Genomic DNA, 9,246 nt, shown 5'->3' with positions numbered 1-9,246 from the left:
CGCGAGGGGAGCGCGAGCCGCAGTGAGTGTCCTCGCGCCGCCCGCCCGGCAGCCCGGCCGGCGCGCGCACGCCGCGAGCCGCTGGCGCTCGGGCTCCGCTCGGATCCCATGCCACAGCCAGGATGTGAAGCGGGGCAGAGCCGGGGGAGCCCAGCCCAGCCAGCCTCCAGGTAACGGGCAGGGGCGGCGGGCGGTCGCCTGACGAAAACGCCCCGGCGCTCCGCGGGGGTCTCGGAGCCGCGGAGTGGGCAGCGCGCCGGCTTTGTGCCGGGGAAGCTGCCCGGCCCTGGTGCTCGGAGATGCTCCGCTGCGCCGGCCGCACGCCCAGCCGCCGGGCCCCGAGCGCGGCGTCCGAACAAAGCCCCGAGGGCTGCGCCGCCGGGCCGGGGCCGCGCCGCCGCGGGGAGGGGGCTGGGCTGCCATCGCCCGGAGCGCGGCGTTGGAAGCTGCCCAGCGCCGCCGGCTGCACCACCCCGGGCTGCGGGCGGGGACGCGCGGGGGTGCCGCGGGGGTGCCGGCCCGGCCCGGGTCCCCGGGCGGGCCCTGGGGTGGGGGCGCGCGGGCGCCGGGAGTGGAGACGAGCCCGGGACCCGTGGCTCCAGCTGGGAGCGAGGTGGGCAGCGGCTGGCGAGCTCGGAGCCCCCTTCTCTCTCACGATCCCCCTCCCCGGGAGACCCCCGATTCAACGCCGCCTCGCCCCCACCCTCCCGGGCCCCGTCTTTCGCTCACGGGGAGGGGGCGTCCCTCAGGCCTCCGGCCTCGCCCCTCCCTCTGCGGCCGCGCGCCCCCTCCCAGCATCCCGGGCCGGGCGAGCCTCGGCCCCAGCCCCAGGGACTCTGGCGCACGGGAGCGCGCACCGGCACCCCGACCTCCCCTTCGCGCTGGGGGCTCCGTGGGGATCCCGGGAGAGGGGAAGCCACTCCTGGAGCCAGCCGCCAGCCCCGCGGGGACTGCACGCCCCGGGAGCCCCCTCGGGGGCTTTGGGGGGAGGGGTGGTGACGTCACCGGGGGCAGGGCCGTCAGAACCGGGTGGAAGGGGGCTGGGGTGTGCCGCGAGGGGGGCCCCTCAGGTTAGAGTACCGGCACCGAGGTGCAGAGGATGGGCCCGGCTGAGGACAAGTTCCCTGCTCTTCATGGGAGTCTCGGCTGAATTTAGGGTCCCCTTTACCCGTCCCGCACACACAAAGCCACGACACCAAACCCTCCTTCTAATTTGCGGAACTCCCCTTTAGCTGCTTGCTCTACACAATTCTCATATCAGGGAACCCCCCCACCACCAACTGGAATCCTTTCTCAGCCACACCCCCCCCCAAATCTGGAACCTCCCTCCTCTTTTACCCCTTCGGGTCTCAGCTCCTTCTCCCGTGGCCCCCTGATGCCCAGCTTTAGAGGGTGCCCCTTCCTCTGCAATTCACTACCCCCAAATTAACAAGCCACCCCAGCATGTCTTCTGGGGGCTCCCCCCCCTTCCAGCCTCAGCTGGGATTCCCCTGTCCCCGACGCAGCCGACGAGTGGGGCCAGCCCCTGCAGAACCAGCCTGGCCAAGGCTGCTGGTGAGGGGGGGTCCCAGGTGCCCTGTCCAGTCTGTGCGCAAGGGACTTGGGAGAAGCCGGGACAAAGCCAGAGGCTCCCCAGGGTCCCAAGGACAGGGTCCCACCTCTCTGGGCCCCTGCCTCCACCCAGACTTTGACAGCCAGGATCCTGGCTGTATTCACGTCCCTGGTCACTGCTGTCCTGGGGTGTGAGGGTTACGGACCCGTCTTTGTTTGGGGTGCCCTCTTTCCCCGTCAGTGCTGCTGCCTCACGCCCTGAGAGGGGTCAGCTTGTGCCTTGCTCCTGTGACACCAGCTGCCGCTGCTGGAGCTTTTATTAATGGCCGAGGGACTCAGTCGATTCTGCCATTTGCATAGCTCCCCTCCCCCTCCCAGGGTCCCCCTGCCTTTGTGCCCCCTCCCCCTGCCAATCTCGCCTGCCTTCTGTCCCTCGCTCTTCTCTTCTTGTGCCAGCTGATACTCTGGCGGAGGAAGGCAGGCAGGCAGCTGGGAATGGGGGTGCTGCTTCCCGCCCTCAAGTGCTAGTGTCCCCAGTGGGGGCCGAGTTTCCTGACTGACCCCCTCCCTGCTCCAGTGTCCCCCTCAACGTCTCCTTTTGCCTCCCTTCCATCGGTGTCTGCCTTCTTTCCCCCAGAAAGCTTGTCCTGCCCTGTCCCCGTACTCGGGGGGCACCTTCATCATGACGGTGCACTTCTGGGGGGGGAGCCCCAGCAACACCCCCCCCCCCCGGGGCCGGCGCCCGCTGTACCCGCTGCCCTGAGAGTTGGGATAATTGGGCTGAGGCAAACAGAAGGTCGCGGGGGACCCAGCCTGCCTGGTGAGCTCATGGCTTTTCTATTCCTGCCGTTTCGCTGGGCTGGTGACATCGGCCCCCCGGGGGTGACAGAGGCTGGCACGGTCAGTGGCCATCCTGAGATGCTGTCCCAGGAGGTAGTATCCTGGCCTGAAGCCCCCTTCCTGCGGGAGCAGGTGACAGGTGATTGTGGCCTGGCCCCGTGTGGCCTTGGCGGGCACTGCCAGGTGGAGGCTGGCCCCTGGGGGATCACCCCTCCCAGGGTCCCTGGCAGGCCTTTGACCTTGGTGTGTGGTGGGCGCTTGGCCCCAGGCTCCTGGAGCTGCCAGCGCTGCTGCTGGCCTCCTGCTGCTCAGGGTTGCAGCCTCCGTTCTTCAATTTTGTCCCACTCCCCACGGGAGTCCTGGCATCTTCCTGTCTGTCTGTCCGTTCCTCTAGGAGACACCAGGCCTTCCCCCCACTCGGGGACGCAGTGGAGCGAGGGGAGCCTCGTGGAACCAGGGACTCAGTGGTAGCATCTGACGGGCGTGCACCCTGGCGGCACCCTGGTGCCCCTTTCCTTCGGGAGCAGAGCACCCGGTGCCCGGGGCTCCCCAGCCCTGGGTCGGAGCAGGCGGCCGGTCCCTCGGCACCGTCTCTGGAGTGACTTGGCTTCCCCCTCGCCTTCTGGGCCTGCAGGTGTGTGAGCAGCGGGTTCCCCCAGCCACCGCCGCGGAGCCCCGAGACCTGTGGCTTTGCTGTTTCTCCTCGTGACAGCGTGGACGGAATGAGGGTCAGCGAGGTGACAGGCATGGGCGGAGGTGCTGTGGCCCCGGGTTCACCTGCTGGCTGCGTCGGTAGCAGCCGACGCGTGGGGGACGGCGGGTTGTAGAGCCGGGGTGGGGGCAGCGGAGGAACCCTAAAAATAAAGGTGGATATTTATAAACCCAGCGGGTTGGGGAGCGCGAGGCTGTGTTTGGGGCTCAGAGCGCGTCCTCTGCCGCCCGCTCGCTGCTCTCCGGAGTTGGGCGCAGCCAGGGAGGACCCGGCGTGGCTGGGGTGTGGCGGGGCCTCCCCGTCCCGGCTCCTGCGGGGCGTCCGGGGGCCCAGGGCTTGTGCTGTGGGGCCTCCTCCGCGTCCTGGGACTCCCCGGGGCTGGTGCTCCCAGGGGCGTGCAGAGCCCCGCTCCCGCAGCCCCTCACCAAGCCGTCCCGGTGCCCTTCGCCGCCCTTCCCTGCAGCAGAGAGGCCGGGTCGGGATTGGAAGGGACCCCGGCCGCTCTCCTGGTAGAGCGCTGCGGCCCTGGCGCAGAGAGGACAGGCTCGCGTCGCGCAGTGTGCAGACCTGCCGAGGCCGGCGACGAAGCCCGCGCGGGCAGCAAGTCCAAGCCTCACCAAGCCTTAATTTTGTCTTTTTCCACCCGAATCCAAAAGCTGTTGTGCGGGCTGAGGCTTGGCCGGCTACTCATCACCAGGGGGCACTTTGACATGCTGAATGCGGGGGACTGTGGGGAGGGGAGGGTTCGGAGGCGAGGCGCGAGGCTGGCTGACAGCCCCTGGAAGAGATGGCACCTGTCTTTGAAAACGGTGGCCCAGAGAGGGCGGGTCGGACCGCCGGGTTGCACAGGAAGTAGGTGGCAGCTGGGGTCTCTGGGACCTGAGATTCAGGGGTGTTGAGTGTCCACGGTGGCTCCGCTTTCCCCCTTTTTAAGGAAAGAAAACACATTAAAATAATAAGAATGAAGTTAAAATTAAGCTGTGCATTTGTTGCACCTTAGAAAAAATCGGGCTGAGCCGCGGCGGTGGCGTCGCCTGCCCGCCGTGGAGTCCCGAGTCCCATCCGCGCTCTGCGAGGAAAAGAGAAAAGGGACCAGGGAAGGCCGGCGGCCGGCGGCCAGCGACGCTGGCTGGTGTCTCCAGGCGGGGGCGTGCGTGGGGCGCTGTGGCTCGCTGCTCGGCGGGACGGCTGCGGTGACTCACGGACGCCTGGACTTCATGTCGCCTTATTTTTGTCTCTCCCTCTCTCTCCCTCTCTCTCTCTCTCCTCCTCCTCCTCCTCCTCGCGCTGCTGGTCCCCCCCAGCCTGGCCAGCGGGGCCTGGGGGCTGCTGCTATTCTGGGGCCCGGAATCTCCTGCTCCCCAACAGGCAGCTCACTCCTGCGGAGGCCAGAGGATTCCACACCTGAAAATAGACCCGGGTTGGTGCGTCCCTGTCCCTCTGCTTCCCACAGATCCCCCTGGGGGGCTGGGAGCTCGGGGTTTCTGGGTCACAGTGACGCCCCCACCCTGTGCCTTGACAAGTGTCCCTCCCCAAGGGGCCGATTCTGTCCGTTGGCTCTTGATGTCCAGGGTGGCCGGCTGCGTTTGAAGCTCTCCTCTTTCTTCCTGGCCGCAGGTCTTTGTGGGAAGCGGACCTGCCCCCGCTGAAGGTTCCAATTGTTTCTCCTGGTTTTTTCTTTCCTCCCTCCCTCCCTGGGTGACCTCGCCGCTGTCCCTCCATTTCTTTGTGCGGGGGGCATCTGTTTCCTGGGTGATGCTCTGACTTGAGCCGCCAACTCCACAGCCACAACCTGCGCTGTGCAAACTGGGGCAGGTTGCCTGACCTCTCTGTGTCCTGTTGTCTCCAAGATCGTACATTTCCGGGCTGCGTTGGGCAAGCAGTGACCTGAGAAGGTGTGGGTGAAGCGCCTCCCTGCACTCAGCACGTCCGGTGTCAGCTGAATCTTTTCCAGGACTCCTGGTGTCTCCGTTGGGGACCCGCAGGGTGGAGTGGCCACAGCTCTGGAAGAGGCAGGCTGCGTGGAGAGGGCCGGGTGGCCGCTGCGACGTTGGATCGCCGTGGGTGACGGGGTGCTGGTGGAGATGCAGGGCCACCGCCTGTGTGTGTGATTTAGTGCCACTTCTCGTTAACCCCGTGATTAGCAAATGAGGGGGTGTCAGGGTGGTCCCAGCCGCCCTGGCTCCTGGTATCGGCTGGGCCAGGCCCCCCGCCAGCCAGCAGGGCTGCCACCGGCCCTGTGAGAGAGACAGTGAGGCGCAGATGGGCGTCTGCACTGGCCCGAGGTCACACAGGCGACAGGCGACAGTGTGGGGACTCACCCCTCGTGGATGTCAGAGCCCGACCTCTTGACCCTCAGGGGGTCTCTGCCCAACAGGGGGGACTGCAGGGCTCCACCTCCTTCAGAGGCCCTGGCCAAGGCTCTGCCCAGGGCTGTGTGATGTAAGGAGAGGGCTGCAGCCTCTCTGGGCGTCTGCTCTTCTCATCTGTAAAATGGAGGGCGACTGGGCCGTCCCCAGGCTTGTGGGAGGCCTTCCTGGGGCGGCTTGGGAGCCTGGTGCTGGGGATGCCACAGGGTCCTCGCTTACCGACCCCGGGCGGCGTGGGTCCCAAGTGCCCTCCTGCCCCGCAGGACCCCACGGAGCTTCCTCGCGGCCCCTGCAGGGTGGGCGCCGGAGCCGTGGGATGACTCAGCCTCCGTGAGCCGGGGCGTCCCGTCCTGGGCCTGATCCGGCGCCCACTGGCCAGGCCAGGCGCCCGCGGGAGCTGAGCCTGGGGGCCTCGGACCGGCCTGCCTTCCCGCCACCGCCCTCCCTGGGCCCTGTCCCGGCGACACAGACCCCCTGCCTCGGTGCCCTCCTCTGGAGGGGCCGAGGACACGTGGGTGTGAGCCTCTGTCCGTCCGTCCGCGGTGTTTATTTATCTCTAACGCGTCCCTTTGGCCCTGGCGGAGCACAGCTTTGTGTCACCGAGGCTCCAGCCCAGGGCCGCACCAGCCGCCACCCAGCCCCCGTGAGCCTTCTGAACTGAAGGCTCCTGCACCGCGACAGCCGCGCACAGCCCGACCCCGCCTGGTGGTGACAGGACTGTCCTCGTCCCAGGGCTAACAACCCCTGGCCCAGCAGGGCCCTGCTGTCACATCAGCTGTGGAAGCTGCCGGTGGAGCTGGCTGAGGCCCAGAGAGGGAGAGGAACTTTCCCGAAGCCACACAGCTTTGCCTGCGCAGCCCAGGCCTGGCCCAGGAGGGCACCTGTGAGGGTGGCCGCTCTCTCCAGGGACAGGACACCAGGCCATCTGCAGCGGCCCTGCCCCCGAGTGTCCCCACAGCGTGTGGCCGGGCTTCCCAGGGGCAGCACGGGTGGGTTCTGCCTGCTCTCTTGTCCTCAGGACGCTGTCGTGAGGCCACACACCCAGGCCACCTGGTGGTGGACAGCCCTCCCGGTGGCGGGCCCCGACCCTGGCGCCTCCACTGCCCTCGGGACCTCGGTTTCCTGGGCTGTGAAGTGGGGTCAGAGCCCAGCCACCCCCACGGCAGCCCCAGGCCCTGGTGGCTCGCGGGAGTCTGAGGCCAGGGCCCAGGTGGCCGCGGTCAGCGGGCACAGCCTCCACCTGAGGTAGATCAGTTCCCGAGGAGGCCCTGGCCCGCAGGCAGCGCCGGGAACCGTGTGGCCCCCGTGTGGCCCCTTACTGGGCCAGTTGTCCCTGTCCTGTGCCCAGCTGACTGCAGGAGCTGGGCTGTGAGTGGACAGGCCAGGACAGCACTGGGGCCACCCCCGCAGGATGCAGGGGCAGGGCTTTCGGTGCCCCCAGGCCCAGGCTGCGAGCCGCGGGGCCTGGGGACGGGGACCCACCTCGCCTCCCCGAGCCGCGTCCCCCATCTGTGAGGTGGGGACACTCGCCAGCGGCCTCCTGGGTCCCCTGGTGTCACGGCGCAGGGACACCTTCCTCTCTGCAGCGGGCGCTGGGGGAGCCGCCTGCCTGCACCTCGGTCCCCGTCCTGAGGCGCCCTGTCCTGCCTGCCATTGGGGACACTGAGGGGTGGAAGGCTCACGGTGGGACAGCCGGACCCCGTCCAGCCCCAGGGAGGCTTTCTGGGCCCGCGGAGCCCGTGTCGCGGCAGCAGGCCCAGTTCAGCTGTTGGCCTGACGCTGGCGCCACCTTGGCCCGTTGGCCCTTTGCCCAGCGCGGGGCGGACGCGGGGCTGGGTGCGGGGGCTGTTCGGGGCCCCGCCGTGGAATTCTGGGTTTCTGAGGGAGGAGCCCACGGCCTCATCTCGCACCCGGGCCAGGAGTGGTGCGGTGGTGGCAGCAGGGACAGGCTGATGACGTCCCCCGCTCCCGCAGCGTGCGGTCAGGGTGGCCCCTCCCGGCTGAGTGTTGGGGAGCCCACCTCTTTGCTTCAGGAGCGTTTGCTGAGGAGCTGTGTGACCCTGGGGCAGCTGCTCTCCCTCCTGGGACGGCCCCGCCTCCTCCGCTCCTCGCCTCCTGCGTTTCTCACCGCTGCCCCGTCCACTCGGGCCGCACAGGCCATCCCCCTGCCGTTCCTTGCCAGGTCACCCCTGTGCCACAGGGTCCCCGCAGCCCTCTGGTCCCCACCACCGACCCCCCAGGCCTCTCTCTGGCCCTCGGGCGCCGCCAGCCCCCCCCACAGCAGCGGCTGGTTGTGCCCACCAGGCAGGCACCGCGGGAGGCCCGAGTTGGCAGGGCCTGGCCAGTGCCCCTCGCCCTGCTCTGATGGCCCTGGGAACACATGTGGCTGCAGGTGGTGGCCACACCTGAGGCCCATCTCGCTGTCCCTGTGCAGGGCGCCCAGGAGCCCCAGCCCGAGGAGAGGTGCTGTGTGGCCTCAGGCACAGCCTTGCCCTCTCTGAGCCCCGTGCAGCTGTGGCTCCTAGTGCAGAGCAGTGGTGGGTGGCCGTTGAGTGCTGGGTCTGGCTGTTGACCTCAAGCTGGCCTCAAGGACAGGTGTTAAGGGGTTGGGGACCAAACCACAAGATGTCCTGCCTCCCGGGAAGAAGCCCAAAGGGCCTGGGACCCCAAAAGTACGCAGAGGCAGGGACAGATGACTCGAAGTCCCCCAGCCCTGATGTCCACGCCACGTCCTCCACGGCTGACCAGAGGGGACAGGAGGCGCTGGAGTGGCCAGCAGAGAACTGGCCTTCTGGGGCCGGATCTGGGGACTTGGCCAGCCCCTCGTGCAGCGTGTCTGGGGCCAGCGTGGCGCACGCCGGGTCCAGGCCCACAGATGAGGGAATCAGGCCCAGAGGGTGAGTGGCTTGCCTAGTCACAGGGCAGCAGAGCTGAGCCAGGACGGACTCTGCCAGGACGGACTCTGCCCGGGCCCCGCTGGCTCTGGGAGCCCGTCCTGCCTCCCCTCGTCCCCACCAGGGGACCCTCCTCCACTGCAGCAGGACAGTCGGGGCACGAGGGTGAAGCCACATCTGCCCTCGATGCCCAGTGCGCCCGCCCAGGTCCAGGACGTGTGGGCCAGACCCCAGGACACGCTCGTGGCTACTGCGCACCTACTGTGCACCAGGCCACAGGTGGGCCTGTCCTGGGGGTCGGCCTGTTGGTCCACGGCTGCCGTCCGGGGCTTGTCCTCCCCCATCCTGCCTCCTGCCTCCGCCTGGCTCAGCCTCCCCCAGCCTCCACCGCAGCCTGAGCTCCTCTGAGCACCTGGGTCCGGCCCCTCGCCATTCACAGCCCTCCATGGCTCCCGGCCCCTGGGGCAGAGCCAGTCTTCCTGCTGCCCTCAGGGCCCTGCACGGCTGCCCGTGCACTGCCCTCTCCTCTGTCCCCTCTCCTCTGGTGAGCCTCAGCTCACCAGGCTTGTCCTGCCCCAGGACCTTTGCACGAACCCTCTGTGCGATCTGACGAGGCGGCTGTGGACACAGCCCCTCCTCGGCTGGCCCAGGCGTCTGCCACCTTCCTTCAGGCCCCGGCCGCCGCAGGCCCAGCGGACGTCCAGGCTTTCCCCCAGGCCCTGCCTTGCCCCTGTCCTGCTGGGCCTGACCCAGCTGTGTCGCCTGCCGAGGGCAGCCCTGTGTCCCCCTGTGTCCCCGGTGGGGCTCCCGTGGGGGTGGGTCAGGCCTGGCCCGTCCACTGGGAGGGGCCGAGGCTGGAGGTGCCTGCGCTGGCCGTGGC

General features: G+C 68.7%; 1 protein-coding gene across 17 annotated transcripts in view; it reads left to right on the top strand.

Moving 5' to 3' along the window:
• PTPRS (protein tyrosine phosphatase receptor type S) overlaps positions 1-9,246 on the top strand; it is a 76,198-nt gene continuing 66,952 nt past the window's right edge. For 5 of the 17 annotated variants that reach the window (XM_081286987.1, XM_081286993.1, XM_081286992.1 and 2 more), the window contains exon 1: positions 1-170. The gene's annotated coding sequence lies outside the window, so the exon portion shown is untranslated. The remainder of the gene's footprint in view (positions 171-9,246) is intronic. The other 12 variants (XM_081286991.1, XM_081286984.1, XM_081286990.1 and 9 more) reach the window with 3 other exon arrangements.

Source organism: Spermophilus citellus (assembly GCF_964194105.1).
Source record: "Spermophilus citellus genome assembly, chromosome: 3".
Taxonomy (NCBI): domain Eukaryota; kingdom Metazoa; phylum Chordata; class Mammalia; order Rodentia; family Sciuridae; genus Spermophilus; species Spermophilus citellus.
The sequence above is the reverse complement of the archived record's forward strand: the minus strand, read 5'-3'. Positions and strand labels throughout refer to the sequence as shown.